Genomic DNA, 18,934 nt, shown 5'->3' with positions numbered 1-18,934 from the left:
AGTGATGGAGGCATATAAGTATCTAAGATAGGTGGGCAATGCTGTGGAGACGCTTGTGCTGCCACTGTCCATTATCACTCTGTGGATAAAGAGCCACAGCTTCTCAGGCTGCCAATCCAACACCTAAATGAGCATTAAAACAACAGAATGCAGATTGGAAGACATATACACAGAACAAACAAACTATTTGCTTGACTGGCTTTTGGCAAGGAAGTGGAGCCAGTGTTTTTTAAGACAGTCTCTGAACATTGTGGATTTCAAGGAGACCGTTTCAGCTCATCCCTATTTCACTCTGCTGTTTTAAAACAAACCAAAAACTGCAAAGAACACACACAGCGAGGGGGCTAAGAGAAAAGGGGTTATTAAGTTGGTCACTGAAGTCTACCCCACCTCAGAAAACACATCTTAAGCTTATAGAAAGGAATGCATTACCCCCTAGACAACAACACATCCATTTTCATAAGTTCATTTCAAACTTTAAAAAAAATCAATTTCATTGTTCTGAAAATTCCACAGTTGACTCCAGGCCCTTGGCTGAGAGGGTAGAAACTGAAAAATCCCTAGCTGCAGGGGAAAAACACCTAACTTGTATGAAAAATGGTGCTGGAGTGTTCAGAGAAAGCCAGCACTACACAACACACATCTGCTAATCAAATGACTTTCTGAACAATGCTAAACAAGGACATTATTCAAAGCATATCCCGCTGCTAGCCATTTGTCCATTGATTATGGACAAGGTTCACAAAAGAAGGGAATCACAAACTACGGGAATAATGGTGCTTTTGCATGATTCACCCCTCGCCTTCTATGCAATGGTTCAGAGCTATGCAAAAAAATCCGGCACTCGCTATCATGTGCGGAATTCTTACACTGAAGCCAAAAATGTCAAATGTCAGGCTGGGCTTTTCAAATGAGATTCAAGGAGTGATGCTCGAAACTCAATGGGAGTTGGGCACGAAACTCCCTGAGGCTCTTTTGAAGAGGCCAGCCCCAGTGACCAATATTAAGTACTTTGTCACGGGGAATGTCTGCCCCATAATGCCCCCTACTGGCCAAACTGGCCAGCCCTGCTTCAGTTTCCCCTTTTCTCGGGCCCCCCCATAAGAATGCCACATAGTCCAAAGGTAGAAAGCTCAACTCCTGGGCTGAGGTTCTCCTTTATTAAATCTAAACAAATTTGAAATAAAGGTCTCTTCTACCCAGACCCAAAATAAAGTCTCTCTGACCTGTAATCTCCTCCCTCAGGTTCAGGGAGTTTCACAGCCCTCCTTTCTGAGGGCCTGCATTTACGGGCTGTCAGCAGCTCCTCCACCTGTTTCCCTCACAAATCCTTTCAGTAGCTCTCTGAGTAATTCTTTCCCTTACCGCCCTGGGATGAGAGAAGTCCACAGGTAGCAGTCCTTCCCCTGCTGCTAGCTCCCACTTTGTAAGGCCCAGGTGCCTTCTCATGGGGCAGCAGGTCATCAGTTCACAGGTGCCCTGGATCCCTTTCTCTTCGGGCATGTCTACGCAGCAGCTGGGTGGTGAGAGTCCCAGCTCAGGTAGACATACACACGTTAGCTCTGCTCAAGCTAGCTAGCAACTAGAGAGCAGTGCCGCTGTGGCGGCCTGGGTAGCCCCTCAAGCTAGCCACCCAAGTACAATCGTGCCCGCTTCCCCAGGGTATGTACTGGGGTGCAAGCTCAAGCAGCCGCAGCCACACTGCTATTTTTAGGGGCTAGCTCATTCAGAGCTAATGCGTGTATGTCTGCCCAAGCTAGGAATTACACCGCCCAGCTGCTGTGTAGCGATGCCCGAGAGGGGCCAGTCCTCCTGTGACACACCTAACTCCATATCCAGGCACCTCAATAAGTGGTTTAATGGGAACTGTGGATGCTCAGCAATTCTACAAATCAGATTACATATTCAGGTGCCTAGGTATGGATTGAAACTGGGAAAATTGTGCCCCAAGCTTTGAATGTTTGGCAGGATCCCCTGCATGTGTTCAGGGTAGCACAGCAGAATAGCAGCCTGGGCATGGCTGTGAGAGGGTGCTCTCTCTCTCTCTCCCCCTTCAGGCCGGCTGCTAGTCACTTCGTTCCTTGACTGAATGTTAATAGTTATTCAGAATCCTTCTTCATCGACTGCCATCGAAACAGTAATTAAAGATGCACAGACACAACTGTGAGGTAGATACCATCAGACCCATTTAAAGCCATTGAGATTGTAAGGACCTGATCATCCTCCCAGCTTGTGTGTGAACTGCCTCAGCCATAAGGAAAGGGGCGGGGGTGCACCAAGCACCCGCAGGTCTCATTTGTGTGATGGGGGTTGCCAGTCACTTTTGCAGCACCATTTTTGCAGAGGGCCCTTTGCACAGTGCAGGATCCATGCGTGGTGAATACCTGGCCTGGTAACGGGGCTAGGGATGTTCCAGGAGTGCTCTGTAGCTATGAAAAGGGCTAATTAATAGATAAGGCACCAGGAGTTGGTGCTCAATAATAGATAGCGTAGTTCCAGGGGGTTGTAGGTCTGCAAATGCTTTCCTCTAGCTGTGCTTCATATAAGCTCTTAATAGGGAGACATGTATCATTCCCCCCGCCCCGTGGAGAATCCATACTCAAAATAACGCAGCCTTTGGCTGCTCAGAGATTCTTCCCATGGGGAACCCCCTTTAACGGGGGCAGCTGGCCTTGAGGGATTCTCTGGCAGTGCAGCTCCAGGACACTTTAAAAAAAAAATAAAGAGTGGATTCTCCCCATCCTCCCCTTAACATACCGCTTGTGCACTGAGCAAAAGGAACCTTTATTTGCAAGCCCTAACAAACTGTGTGGCAAAATGGGTCTGAAACCAGGCCAGGTTGTGTGCGTGGTGGGGGAATTGCAGTGCAAACATTTTGCATAACAAACTTGCCTGCTACTGTAATATCTATTTTGTTTGAATGAAAGGCACCTATTGCTCAACATTTAAGCGCAATGGTGAAGGCTGATGTCATGGAAAGTCTGCATGAAAGAGCAGCCTGACAAATACAGTCGCTGAACTTGATTTATTTTCTTCTGAGAGAGGTGCTTCCCCTTTTTAATCTTAATTTCCAAGTACCTTTTTTTTAAAAAAAGCTGTTCTTGAGGTTCATCAGAAATGACTTGGGTGATCTTCTGTTAAAAGAATGACTTTTATCTTCATTCAAATACATATTGTATTGGCTTAGAAACATCAAAGAGGCAATGTCTTTACATATTCTATTTCTAAGTAAAGAAAACGAGTTCTGTCTTTATTAACATTGGTAATGTTGATTCTTATAATGAAAAATGCACAAAAGCAATATTTTTGATGAATAGGTAATAGAACAGCAGTGAATAAGAGAGCATTAATTTTTCTTCAGTGGCTCACTGGGATAATGCACCAGAGGGTTTTGAACCAATATCAAGTCACAAGTAAAATGAGGTCAGGAGTCTCCCCCACTCCTCCCTTCCTCCCGCAACTAATGGACATTTTTATTGACCTCGAAAAACCACCACACAGTTCAAGTACAGCTGACAACGTCTGCTTGTCAGGGCCTAGCACTAAAACAGTAGGAGTGCTTTCTATCACGCCAAAATTACTTCCAAGGGCTTGAATAATGCTGTATGACCATACCATGTGCAAGTGTTAACTGAGGCACTTATTTGAATTATGGCTGGAGCAGAGGAAGTGGGATATTACAAGTAACACATGCTTACCCAAGAGTAGATAGTTGTAGAATTCTTGCCAATATACTAGCAAGTGACCAAGCACAAATACAGTTTACATCCTAGGCCGGTAGATGGTGGAGATACACATGTGCATGTCGGTTGTGCCTAGCACAATAGAGCCTTTGTTAGGTTTCCCAACAGAGCTATTTATACACTGGGATTTAAGCATTCCTTTCCGTCTTTGTCATCTTCCACCATTGTGTCTGAATGCATCAGATTTTACAATGATGAGGGCCATATAAGCATTTAGATGGGGGGTGACGGGAGGAGGGAAGAAGAGGTAAATCCAGAATAAAACTAACGGTCATAACAATTCTCTGTAGACAACAGAGGGAAACATTTTACGATACTGTTATTTGTATCCAATACTATTTTTCTAATAAACTTTTTATCAGTCGAATTCAAAGGAGACTATCTCCTGACTGAGGGGAAGGGGCAGGGCAGTCCATGAGAGGAAATGTTCTGATGTCTTGAGTGAAAGAGTGATCGTATATATTGGGGTGTGTGCCATACACAGAGGACAAGGCCTCCTGTGGACATATGGGAAGGAAGGGCTCTCTCTCAGAGAAGCCTGTAGCATGAGAGCAGAGTTGATGGACATTTTTCATTTGAATTTCACAAAATGAGGGCATTTTTCCAGAAAAAGTTTTGAGACATTTCCCCACCATCACCCCCTTTGTTGACCAGCTGTACATTACAGAGAGTAGTGTCTCTAGGGGTAGGGTCTAACATGTAGGGTTTGCCGCCTGGCGGCAGGGGAAGGTTTAGAGGCATGTTTACTTCATGAATGGACTTCTCTTTGGGGAAGTCAGGAATTTAATGGGAACTCATGCATATCTTGAAAGGGTGGGAGAAGAATCAGGGAGGGACAACGCTGTTTTCAGTTTGCATGGAACAGTAGGTATCAGTACTATGTGAGAGATGCACATTGGTGAGACAAAGGTGCATTAGAGGAGGCAGAGTAAGAATTATTTGGAATACAGTAGGACAGCATGCATGACAGAAGATATCTTAACAACTACTTGCATCTCCATGAACCTACTTCATTCTAGATTGGTGCAGGGCAAGGTTAGGAGCCACCCACCAGTGGATCTCCAAAGCCCTCCTGTTGGCAAATATGGACCATTCAAACCTGAGTGATAGGAAGAGGAGGAAGCCCCAAAGCATCAGGAGATTCATGGGTGGCTCTTCCCCAGATGAGGATTTCATTCTGCGTCTTTTATATTTTCAAGACAGACTTGTCTGCTAGTTTGTCCAGATCCCCACACAAACACCTCCATCCCTGCCTTCCATGCAGCCCCTCCATGCATGGTACGATCTCCCTAAGTCCATCAGCAAGGACTCCCTAAGTCCACCTTCAAGTCCCTCTTAAAACCCCAGTAGTGTCATGCTGCTTACATTGACTTATATTTAAATTGCCTATTATTCTACCCATTCGCCTTTTCCTCCATCTCTTGTCTGTTCTTAGATTGTGAGCAACTGACAGCAAGGACCCTGTTTCTTCAGCACTTGCAGAGTGCCTGGCACATAGCGGGAGCCACCACAGATAAATATGAAGACAATTGTAATCTGCACTCTATCAGTGTGATCTCTGAATACGAACGTCTTGTCTGAAGTCCGGTATTACATTTAGAAACAGCCAACAAGAAGCTAATTATTCTTTGTGTTTGTATCCAGAGCTTCTTTTCCTATGGACTAAGCCACTGGTTCAGCCGGCTGATTTATGCTTCACAGAAACAAGAGACCAACAGGGTTGCACTCCGCTTCAAAGGAAGAAAGAAAAAAGTTCAAACAAAGAGAAACAGTAAATCTAGATTCTACAACATCTAATAGAATGGCTCAGGACACCAGTGTAATACTAAGTTACACTGAGAAACGTTGGTATTTCAGCGATTATGGGGTTCAGAAGCTGTCCGCAGTCAATCAAGTTGGAATTAACAAACAGAGTACAAACTGCATGTGGATATGTAAGTGAGATGAGCAAGGGAGAAAAGAATGTCAGGATTAGGAGTTGGCTCACAGGGTTTTTAACAGCTGATGTAATTTCTGTAGAGATGGAAGGAGCAGAGAAGAAAAACAATGGAATTTAAAAGTAAAATGAAGGGAAGCAGTGAGCCATTCCTTACCCCGTTAAACTCTAAACTATTAGAAAGAAAACTGCCATTGTGATTTTAAAGTTACTTTTAGAGCCCAAACTTAGAATACCTCCCCATGCTGCCAGCAGTATCCAAAGATTTGGCCTTACAAATGAGTAGGCGAAAATTTCCATCCTAATCAATTCAGAAATTTCAGGAAGTCTTATGGAATTGTGAAAAATCAAAGTAGATCACACCATAAGAGCCCAAAAAACCCCTTTTGAAACAACAAACACAAAAACTAACAAAACAAAACAACAGTCAGTATACCCCAAACCAAAACACTCCCGACTTTGGAGCCTCATCTTTTGAATGTTTCAATAAGGAAGGATTTATTATGATTGGGAATTTCGGACCAGATCATACAATAAGGGTGGTTAATACTGCATATTGGATCAAAAGATATATTTTTTTAAAATTTCATGGACATTTGGTTACACACCAAAATACCTATCTTAAGACACACATATACACTAAGACAAACATGCCCATGAGTAATTTGGCCCCTTTAGATTCATGTAGATAACATTATTTTACTTCCCCATAAAGAAGAATATGGATTAAATTAAGACTTGGTGTAAAATCAATGCAGCTGAGTCAGCCATAAGGCCTGAATTTACCATGTTAATTAATTGTGCAGGAACACAACATAGACAAACTCTATTTTCAAGACTTTTTATTGCACTCAGTGAGGTTTTCAAAAGTGCCTACCTGATTTAAGGAGCACAACACCCATTGATTTTCTAAATCCCAACCTATCTGGCTAGTGTTTAATAAAGGTACTGTAATAAAAGCTCTGGAAAATATAAGTATGGCTAATATATCATAGGTACTTATATAGCTCCCTTTCCCAAAGCAAATGAGCACCTCACAATCTTGAATGTATTTATCACCACAATACCCCTTTGAGGGATGGAAGAGCAAGTAGCTCCATTTTACGGATGGGCAACAGAGACACAATATGATTTGTTAAGCTCACACGGGAAACCCATGGAGAAGCAGGGAACTGAACTCAGGTCTCCTGAGTCTCAAGCCGGCACTGAACTATCCTTCCTTTCCTTAAAGCCCTTTATAAAACCACCGAACAAGTGCAGCACAGGCAGCAGCACAAATAATTCTGTGACTAGAATCCAAGCACATTTTCTAGACTGTCATCAGAAGTTATTTAAAGCATCTGTCTCCAATTCATTTACAATTCAGGGAAGGGTTGTGATTGGATCACAGGGTCCAACGTCCAACATGGAAGGATGCTAATACAACTGGTAAGAAATGAAGTTTATGGAACAGGAATAACTGATTGTTGTCTCACAACCAAATCTGTAAATGCCGTGTTCTCAGGGAACAAAGAAACTGTCAAATCCAGCATTTGGATCCCTCTATCCTTCTTTAGGGTAATTAGCTTCATATATTATTATCATCAATCATCAGCATCATCAAGCTTAAAAAGTTGGAGACAACATAAAATAGACCAGATAATTCTTGCCTTAGCTTTACTCACTCGAGGGAAAAATGCAACGGGGTTTGCTACTTACAGACAGTTAACAAGAAATATTTTCTGTGCCCCTTTCCCAAGAGTTCAATAGTTTCTCCAAGTGGTTGGGAAAGACTCCGCCCACCCAGGAAATACCATCTCTCAACAGTGACACTGTTTACTGGATATTAAATTAATGGAGAATTCTGACAAACAAGGGGATGAAAATATCTGGGGCACTTTCCCCACTTAGGTTTTATGTCCAGACACCTACATTAAAGAAAGGAATAAGATGGAAATACGTGAAAACCTCAACATATTTTATTGTTCTTACCACTGACTCAACAAGGGAAACTTGAATTTGGGAGTAAGTTCATGATTTCAGTCACCCAGAGCAATAGGTGATGGAAGTACAGCTAAGAATGAAGGACTACACTTGATTATTCATTATATTACAGTAACTAGAAGCTCCAGTTGAGTTTGGAGCCATATAGTGGTAGACCCTGTACATATAAGATGAGATTCACTGCCCCAAGGGCTAATCATTCAACCAGTCAAAGAAAGTATTATTTGATACATGGGTAACTGAAGTACAGAATGATTAAATGACTTTCCCAAAGTCCACAGGAAATCTGTGGCAAAGTCAGGAATTGAAACCCAGTCTCCTGAATTCCAGTTCAGTGCCTTAACCACAAGATCCTCTTGCTTTTGCATTTGCTTGGGATAGGCATGGCAGGAGCAGTTATTTGGGCTGAATCACCTGAAATTCCTCCTAACTCCCAAGGAGGTCACATCTCATTCAAGGCTGGCATTGATGGCCATGGTTAGCATACACAAGGCCTGCAGGCAGGAACCCAGGTGTGCACAAGGCTTTGTGGGAAAAGACTGTGTTGGGCAATAGCTCCCAGACACAACATGGTCCTGAATCCTTGGTGGCAACAGCACAGTGTGATACGCAACATTCATTTACCAAGTGCCAGCAGGGCTGCAGGATTGCCAGATACAATGCATTTGGGTGCCCCCCTTTGGGACACTTTGAACTGCAAAACCTCAGGGGAAGCTAAGCCTGATATTCACCTTTGGGAGGAAGGCAAGTTGCACAGGAAATGTGAGTGGAGAGAAACTGCAAAAAAAGGGGGACAGCTCTACAAGTATCAGGCACTCAGAATGCCAGAGAGAAACAAATTCAGTTGTATTTTTAATACTGATTTATGTTAACAAGGTGTACATTAAAGAAATTGTCAACTGCGGGATGCGCCTCTGTCTGCACAATTCACAGACTACAAAACTACACCGTGTACCCTCCATTGCTGGAGAGACAGCAAAAGATGCATTTTGTGTTTGTTAAGTGAACATGTGGGAGTAAGGATCATTTTGTGCCTTCCCCCAAACATGTTATTTATCGAACTGCATGACATTCCCTGTAATATAGAAAAAAAAAACCACAAAATGTTGATATTAATAAACCTCTGTAGGGAATCAGATATGTGTGTTCCCAAGTGCTGAAGAGTAATATAATTGGATGATCTGACACTAAAGGATACAGGAGGGCTGTACTAAAGTACCATTGATCACAGTACTGTTAACTCCTAGATATTAGCTGATTGGGAGTTGGGGCTGAGATACATAACCTCCAGTATCTTGGTGAAACTAGGGAAGGTCCTCCTGGATATTTCCACACGTGTCAGTCCACCCCTAGAAAGAGTTTTCTGCAGCTGATGCTGTGCAATGACTGCACACACAGGTCTATACACACACAGCTCCTCTACGCACACAGACAGATACAGTGTCAAACTCAGTTGGAGTCAGAAACACAAATCTAGAGTGGAAATTTCAAAACCAAAGTCCACCGCAGAAATATAAAATATTTTTGGAAAATTTTCAGAACTTCATTGGGCACGTTTTTCCTTTTCCTTCTACCGTCCTCATGCACTCCCAGAGAGAGAGAGCTAGTTAGAGCCTTTATGCAGAGAGCCCGCTCCTTGAGCATCATATGCAGCAAATTGAAACAGCTGAAAGGAAATCACAAGTAGTTTATATGAGACAGGGGAGTGGCATCTCACAGAAAGAAAAGGGACTTTTCCTGAAGACCATTCAGTCTACTGTGCTCAATGCTCAGAGATTCTGAGCATCCATAGATCCCCTTGATTTCATTGGAAGTTGTCGGGCCCAGCAGTTTCCTGTATTACCTCAGTGGATAGATACTACAATATCAGATATGATTACTGACGTTCTCAGCGGCTCCAACTGAGATTGGGTTCTGTTGTGTTATGCATACTATTGCCAACCCCAAGTATTCAGAAATCATGAATCAAGAGCCAAAACCATGTGATTTTAAACTATACGTTTTGGGTTCTTTTCCTTCTGGTTTTAAGTCACTAGGGTACATTTGAATCTTGCTCAAAAGCTAGAAATTTGAGCTGATCAGAGTAAGACTAAACACATTATGAAATCAAGTTGATTTTTCCAGATTTCTGCCTTCCCCCCAAGAAAAGCAGAAAAAATAAGTTCTGACAACACTGAAATATCCCATTTGGACATTTTTGATTTTTTGTTTTGAAATTATTTTTCATTTCTTTTTTTATTTTGTATGAAATATTGTGCTATAATACAACATACAAAGAGTCGGTCAAAATGTTTCAGTTTTGTTGAAATGAAATATTTTGATTGACCCAAAGTGAAATTTTGGGAGGTAATCTTCCTTCACAGAAAATTTTGAAATGTGGGGCGGGGGGGTTTGTTCTGATGTGAAATGAAACCAAATTTCAAAAATTGTGAAATCCTTTGTGAAATAGAATGTCTATCCTCTGCACAGATGTACTAAAAACTGACTTAAAAATATGAAAACGGAGATTCTCACACAATCACTTGACTGCAGGAGGGAGAGGGGCTGAAGACAAACACCAATCACCCCAAGACTTGATAAAATCACAACAGTTGGAAACACTATAGGTACTATACATAGAGAGTAAGAGGCAGTTCCTACCTCAAAGAGGTTACAAATTAAATAGACAAGACAGACAAAGGGAGTATTTTTAGCTCCCTTTTTCAAATGGGGAACTCAGGCAAAGAGATCCAGTTTCCACAGAAAATCTATGTCCATGCCTGGAACTGGAACTAGATCTTCTGAAACCCAGTGTTGTGCCTTAATCACAAGGCAATCCTCCTTATCTGCAGCTTGATCCCCTTGACGCTTCAGTCTCTGAGAGTTTCTGGGGCCACACCCTTTATACTGATGTCCTCTGTCCCACTGCACCATGTGAGCAGAATTGTCTGTCAAGGACTTTATTATTATTCATAGTATTATTTGTAATTCTTCCCATATAAATGGAGGAATGTGTCCCATTATACTAGAATATAGCACTTTTATACTATTTGCTACTGTCTGCACGGCACCTCAGATTGCTAGAAATCCGTTCCCTTTGCCGGCTAATTTTCCAACTCTCTCTCCATGTGTGCGTGGGAAGGTGTGGGGTAGGTATTACGTTGGGTACAAACACACCGAGCTCAAATTCATCTGTGTTTATAGACATTCCATTTCTCAGAGGCACAGGGTGCAAACATGCATAATACATATGGGTCAAGACAGATTGCTGAGGAAGGAGGCAACAATGCAGGACTAATTATTTTCCTGACCTGATGGGTGATATTTTATTTAACTCTGCATTGAAGAAGCTAAACTAGCTGACAGGGAAGAGAGAGAAATGTATTCTCAAAGGAATAATGCAAGTTTATGCAGCACCTTTGATTTTGCATACACCACATGATTGAGATAATTCAAAACTATTATTTATTCATTATGTTTTGATTTGGGCTCAGAATGCAAAGGTTCAATTTTCCTATTTTTTCCCCTTGCCTAATATTTGTTACAGTTGCATTTTTCAAACCATTTACTGTCTGGAGGGTAAGTAGAGTGACACTGCTCATAATGTGCAAATAAATGTGAAATAAGCTAGTCAGCTCAAGTGGAATGAATTACTGTCGCTGGTAAAATAAGGCAAGAGGGAACAGCTGCCTTGGGAGCTGAAAAAGACTCTAGCAGGTACTGCTATTGAGCGACTGGAATAACACTTACTATGATTTATCAAAGACCACTTGAAAGCACTTCTAAGGCATTAAATAGGCATGAAAAGAGGCTTTAGTGGCAACGGGACTATGCCAGAACTGAGTGATTAGGAGACTCAGAAGCTTGACCCTAGCGTGCAGCCTATGAACAAGTGAAGCCAAAAATCTTCAAAGACTTGTGGAAGAAACTGCAGAGCACAGTCAATTTAGGTGACAAGAGGGGATGGCCACAAAGCTATTAGGTCCCTGTTACTAGAGGCGGATAGAGTAGCTGTGGATAAAGAAAAAGAAATCAGTCTCTCATGACTACCAACACAGCCATGTGTCATAACGTCAACGGGACTTAAAAAAAAAGGCTTTGTACATGAATACTTACTTAAATGAAAGAAAGTACTTAAAATATTTAAAGTCTAATGTTGTTGTGATCTTACGGGGCAATTTGCTATACCCCAGGTTCTCACAGATAGTCTGCAATTATGGTAATGCCTTTGTGGCAGAAGCTGGACCAGTGACCCTGGATAATGTACAGCTCCTGTCAGGCCCTTTTCCTGCTTAGTCCTTGCCTCATACAGACGTCAAGTCATAACTTTGTTTTGTGCAGACAAGCATCACCTTTCCAGATCTCACTTGCGCTACCTCTGCTTCCCCTACTGAGGGCAAGGAAATGTTTTGATGTAGGTCAAGGAGGAAAAAAAGAAAAGAAAAAAGGTTTCACCACACACAGTAAGTCTCATTGACTGTACTACACAAAAATACAGGCTCGAGTACGTAATAGCTCACTTGACCAAGTTAGCAGCAAATAGCTCTTGCCTTCACTGTGGCTGATCTCACAGCAAGAGAGCTGATCTCACATATTTCCCAGATATGGGACATACTAGTCCTACCATGCGTGCAATGAGTGACTGCTGTCTACCTGTTCCTGTTTCTATGCTTTCTGGATCATTCAAATAATTATTATTGCTAACGGTTTGTAGTACCAAGTTATCAGGGCCATTGCAAAAAGATCTGGATTCCCTGAAAAGACATTCTGTTTAGTCCCATGCGAGAGAGTGGAGACGACACAAAATATGCCCAGAACTGACGTGTGTATTTTTTAGCCCAAGGAGCTTACCTCGTTTTCTCAGAGCTCTCAGTCAGCATGAAGCAACTTGTACTGTACAGCAGATGGCCCTGGAACAAGGATGGTTAATGTGACTATTTCTACTTACCTTTGGTGGTATCCCTAAACCAAGCATTGCTCACTTTAAAAGGCAAGGGAAAGAAATAGTTAAAAAACAAGGGCTTTGTATCTCGCTTTTGGGAGCTTCTCATCTTACAGCAAATATCTGTAAAAGTTACTAATTATTCCCTTATTCCATAATAAGATACCATATTACCTAGCTGTTATATAGCACTTCGCATCACCAGATCTCAAAAGGCTTTACAAAGGAGATCAGTATCTTTATCCCCATGTTACAAATAAGGAAACCAAGGCACGGAGTTCTACATTACTTTCCCAAGGTCACCCAGCAGGCCAGTGGAAACAGAACCCAGGTCTTCAGATTCCTAGTCCAGTACTCTATCCACTAGTCAAACTGCATCTGAAGAAGTATGGTCTTGTGGACGAGGATTTAAGAGATCACAGTTCAAACCCCAGTTGTGCCATAGACTTCTTCTGGGATCTTGGGTAAGTCACAGCCTCTCTCTGCCTCAGTCCTCCATCCATAAAATAGGAATAATAACATTTTGTCTGTCTTGTCTATTTATATTATATGCTTAAAGACAGGGACTGATTTGTACTGTGTATGAATAACTAGTAAAATGGGGGCTTGATTTTGTTTTGGATCACTATGTGCTGTAACAGTAAATATGGGTTTTCTGAGCATCATGAACAAGAAAACTGTGATTGTTGCGATGTTCATAGCCACCCTCCCAAGAGACAACACCACTATTGTACCATAAGGGGTATCCCTAATAGGTACTATTAATCCACCTCATTACATCATGGTGGTCAGCAAATATGTTAACGCTAGAGCTGGACACAAATTTTCAGTTGAAGACAGCATCTGCTTTCCATGGAATATTTCAATATTTAAACAACAACAAAAATGAACATGTGAAAACCATGTGCAATGAGGTTTTCCACATCTCTACGCCCCCCTGAGGCAGGTCATGGCACATCCAGTATGCTTACCTCAGCTTGCCCTTCACTCACCCATAAAAGGAATCACCATTTCTCTATGTCCATTCGAAGTCCCACCTTTGGGTATAATTTGTATATGTACACATGATAATACACAGACCCCTTGTGATAAAATCAGTCCTCCCAATCCCCCTAAAGTACAACAGAATCACAGCTCTTTTCTCACCGGAGACATCATTTCTGAGAGTCTATCTCCAATCTGTATCAGTCAATTTTTGCCTTTGATTCAGGACTGTTCTCTTCAGGCCATACACCTGAGAGTTCACAGATTTTCTCTTCTCCAGAAGCACCAAGTCAGGTCTCTCTGAAGTGTTCCACTCACCCAAGCTTCCTCAGCTGGGATGGCTGCCCCTGCTCAGGGAAACTCCCTTCTTGTACAACTCCTTGTCTCTGGGCTTGGCTTCCTGCAGCCTTCCACCTGGGCCCACTGCAAGGGGATATCCCACTCACCCCAGGCTTTCCTGCCTGTGAATCTAATCAACCCATCAGCATCAACCCTCTTTTTGTTTTGAGCTCAACTTCCCTTAGCCAGGCTGGTTCTTCCCCTAGTTCCTAGGGGGTCTCTGCACAAGCTCTCCTGTAGCTTGGCAGGGGTTCCCCAGCTCTGGCCAGTTTTCACCAACAACTTTCTTTACCTTTAGTTCTTTCCAAAAGTTCTATGGTCCAGCTCTCCTCTGCTGCTCCCATTTCTCTCTAGATTTCTCCTTTCCTCTCAGGCAGCTCTCACCTGCTCCTTTCCTCGGTTTCCCTTTTTATATGACCCCGGTGCCTTCTCTTAAGCCCAACTGATGAGTCACAAGTGCACTTGACTGCACTTCCTCTTAATGAGGCCAGTCACCCTATCGCACCATGTTTTGGCAGGGCCTGGGGGGTTGCTGAAAGCTGAAAAATTTCAGCCTAATACCAGAAATGTTTGGTTTTGAAATGCCAGAATGGTGCTTCAGGGAGCTTCATGGAAGTTGTAGTCTGCATGTCTCATGTCCCCATTCTCTTGTACATGCTGAGCTCCTCAGTTGGACTACATCTTCCATGATGCACCGTGACCAGGGGTTCCTGAAATGCATTGTGGTGGCTTTGCAAGACAATGATGCATCATGAGATACACAATCCAGATAGGGAATCTGGCCCACAGAAGTGAATGGATGCATAAAGCGCCCAAACTACAATTCCCACGAGGCACTGTGGTGATATTTCTAAATTGAAATATTCTGTTTTAAGATTAAAGTCTTCAGTCTTTGATTTTTCAGCTCTTGATTTTTTTGCTGAACAGTCAAAATTTACCATAGGGGGAAAAAACATTTTCCAACCAGCTTTTGTTAACCCTCTGCATTTTTATTGGATTTAAAATATTACTTGTATAAAGGAGAGAACACTTTTTAGGTGGAAAAACAAAAAGTCTTGCTAGCCATTCAGTCATCCCACAAGGCTAATCCAGTTGTAACCCAGACATTGCTCTTGGGAAAAGAGAAGCCTTTCAGAATGCTGGAGACTCTTAAGTGCTGATTGGCGGGATAGGATGTATCCCTAAGCTGGCAAAGGCTACACTCAACACACTGTTGTCAGAACATTTGGCCGCAGTGTCCTGTAATGTAGCATATCATAACTGGCAATATGGTGGCCATGAATATCATTGTGTGACATGTGGACAGTTTGTATAAAGAGTTATGTATGTGTCATGGAAATAGGCTCTTAAAATGTGTTTTGGAGGCAAGTCTGCCTTAGACAAAGGAATGTGGTTTTAGCTGTCTAGGTCAAGCTTTGTCAGTCATAGACAATGAAAGTGCATTTACATATAAAGTAAATAAAGCATAAAGCTAACAGCAAGCTGTTTCCTTGAGCACACCAGGGGAGTCTGAACCTCCAGGAAGTCTTTCTGGCTCTTGAGGCAAAGACAATGAACCTTGGGAAATATAAAGGGAGCAAAAAGACATTCTAGTTCTCCATCCCATAGGGGAAAAAGAAGACAGCACCCTCTGATTCTATGAATGTTGAATCCTCTTGCCTAAAGACGTGGAGACACTGATCTGTAGTGAGAAACTTTTAGGCAAAGACATAGTTTGCTAGAATTAAGTTTTAGGAACTAGAAAGTGTGTTGTTTTTGTTTTGTTCATTACCATTTTCTGTCTCTTTTATTCTGCTTCAGTATCATTTAAATGTGTTCTTTATTAATAAACTTATTCTTGTTTTATTACAAAACCATCTCAGTGCTGTATATCAAAGTGTAGGAGCCCAGTTAAACTAACAGCCTGGTGTGTGCATGGTCTCTCTGAAGGCAGCAAAGTTAATAATTTCTTTGAGTGCTCAGTGAGAAGGACTGGACACTGGAGAGAGAGACTTCTTTCAGGAACTTGGGTTTGCTGACTGTTACCTGCAAGACACATTTTAGACTGGCAGAGTCTTGAAGAGTTTGCTTTTAAGGTGGATAGACTGTGTGGCAGGGAGCCGTCACAGTCTAAGCTCCAGCAAAGCTCTCTCTTGCTAAGGCACAGAGGTAACACACTGGCTTACAGATCTGGGTGCTCTGAGCACAGCATAACATAGGAGTAATTGATTTTGTTTGTCCCTCAATAGAGTATTGGGTGACATCCATGAAAATGGGAACACACCAGAAAGAGAATGATCCATTAATCAATGTAATAATAAATAGTTTGGAGTGGGAGGAGACATCTTGATGTGAATTGGTGTGTGGCAGAGTTCCCCATCTTTATCTTCGAGCAAATGAATACCCAGGAGAAGAAGAATTGCACAACAGGCATGGAGAGCAGGGTTTTCTTCTTTTAGACCTCATGATAAACTACATTTCACCAACCTGCTTTAGGATTTTGCAAAAAACGTGGAGATCTCCCTTCCCACTTCTCAGCAAAGATTTAATAGCAGAGGGCTGTAAAGTGATCTCATATTATCACAATTTCATTATTTTAATAAAATATACTACTGTCATTTACAAGCACTTTATGAAGTGTTACCATAAAACAGGTCTCCTCCAGTCATTGGAGTGAATTAGTGGTGTTCTACTGTCTGCCCATTGCCTATGCTGGGTCTCTTAGAACAGGAGACCCTATTATCTTGTCTGAATCCAAACAATGAAAATATATTGAATAGCTGCTGCTATTGGGAAGCACTGTGCCAGTATTTACATCAGATATTTCCATGAGGTGCCCTATACACTTTATGATATTATTATAATGGACCAGATGGTGTTTAATGATATATGAAGCCCTAAATGGTATGGAATTTGAATAACTGGCAGACACCCCTCTTCCCCCAATACTGTAATTCACATCAGGCCTGATGCACTCATTATCCCCAACACACTGTTTTCATAATATATATAATAGGTGTCATGTAAGGCATCACATGTAAACTAGCACCTTACTTTACACTGTGGTGCTGAAAAATCATTGTGTGATATATGTACGGATTGTATACAAAGAGTTATGGATGCGTGCTGGAAATATGTTCTTAAAATGTGTTTGGGTAGCAGAGCATAAAACCCAGCCTGCCCTAAACAAAGGACTGTGTATTTACCTGTCCGAGCAGCTTGGTTACCAGCAGAGGACAATGAAAGTACATTTACATATAAGAAACAAAGTCATCAAGCTAAATAATCGGGAGAAGAGACCTTTTAACAATCATGCCAGGGGACATAATCTGTACCCCAGGAAACCGTCCTGGCTCTTGAGGCAGAGACAATGGACTTTGAGTGGTATAAGGAGAGCAAAAAGACCTCTTAGGCCTAGTCTACACTAGGAAATTAGGTAGGTATAACAATATGGTGCAGGGGTGTGGAAAAGCCACACCCCTGAGTGATGCAGTTAAACCAACCTAACCCAGACTGTAGACAGTACTAAGATGATAGGAGATTTTTGTTTGTAACCATACCTGTCTTTTGGATTCTTGCTTAGTGTCACTTCAATCTTTTTTCTTTGTTAATAAACTTCTTGTTTTATTACAAAACTATCTCAGTACTGTGCATTCAAGTGGAGGGTAAGTCCTCAGCTAAACCAACAGACTTGCGCGTGTTCTGTCTCTTGATAATTTCTGTGAAGTGATTATATCTGTGGATGTCACAGTGAGAGGCACTGGACGCGGCAGAGAGATGTCTCTGGGGAACTCGGGAATTGAGGTTTACTGAGAGTTACCTGCAAGGTAAAGTTTGGACTGGAGAGTCCCGAAGAGTTTACTAGCAAGGCACACAGACTGGCATATCAGGGAGCTGACATACATCTTAACAACAGCCAAACTCTCACTTACTGAGGCAGAGGTGGGTAACAGTGGCTCACAATTCTTGGAGTCCTGAGCAGAACATCATACCTGCGAGACTATCCTTCTATTCTTGTGATTCTGCCACAGTGGCAGTTAGTGGAAGTGTTTCAGCTAAAAGTCCCTGGAAGGGACCTAGTAGAAGGATGTTCTTTCTCTATGAGGGTATCTTGTAGTTTGGAATTTGCTCTCCCAAACCCACCAGTCCACCAGAAACTGAATGTGTTGGCCTTCCAGGCATGCTGCAAGGTCCTTTTACTCTAATGGAGGGGATGGACACTGGGTAGACTTGGGAGATTTGGTGGGAGGCAGTTGATATATGCTGGGACATTGTTTTTCTAAACATGAATATGAGTCAACAGTGTAACTCTATTGCAAAAAAAAAAAAAAAAAAGCAAACATCATGAATTATCAGGAGTGTTGTAAGCAAGACACTAGAAGTAATTCTTCCATTCTACTCTGTGCTGATAAGGCTTCAGATGGAGTATTGTGTCCAGTTCTGGGCACCACATTTCAGAAAAGATGTGAACAAACTGGAGAAAGTCCAGAGAAGAGCAACAACAATTGTTAAAGGTCTAGAAAACATGACCTATGAGGAAAGATTGAAAGAATTGGGTTTGTTTGGTCTGGAAAAGAGAAGACTGAGGGGGGAGACATGATAACAGTTTTCAAGTACATAAAAGGTTGTTATAAGGACGAGGGTAAAAATTGTTCTCATTAACCTCTGAGGATAGGACAAAAAGCAATGGGCTTAAATTGCAGCAAGGGAGGTTTAGTTTGGACATTAGGAAAAACTTCCTGTCAGGGTGGTTAAGCACTGGAATCTACATCACTGGCAAATTTTTAAGAACAGGTTAGACAAATACCTGTCAGGATTGGTCTAGTTATTAGTCTTGCCTTGTGTGCAGCAGACTGGACTATATGACTTCTCAAGGTCTGTCCAAGTTCTATACTTTTATGATTCTATTTGGGACTTTTACCTTAAGTGCCAGCTTTTCAATAGAAATGTAAGTCTGCAAATAGCAACAGGTTCTCAGGGGTCTTCTCAGAGAGGCAGGGTTTTGTTTTCTCACCAGTCCTGGTAGGAGACTGTGGCACAGAGGCTCTC

The sequence above is a fragment of the Lepidochelys kempii genome, chromosome 12 (assembly GCF_965140265.1).
Source record: "Lepidochelys kempii isolate rLepKem1 chromosome 12, rLepKem1.hap2, whole genome shotgun sequence".
Lineage (NCBI taxonomy): Eukaryota > Metazoa > Chordata > Testudines > Cheloniidae > Lepidochelys > Lepidochelys kempii.
Note: the sequence above shows the minus strand (reverse complement) of the source record.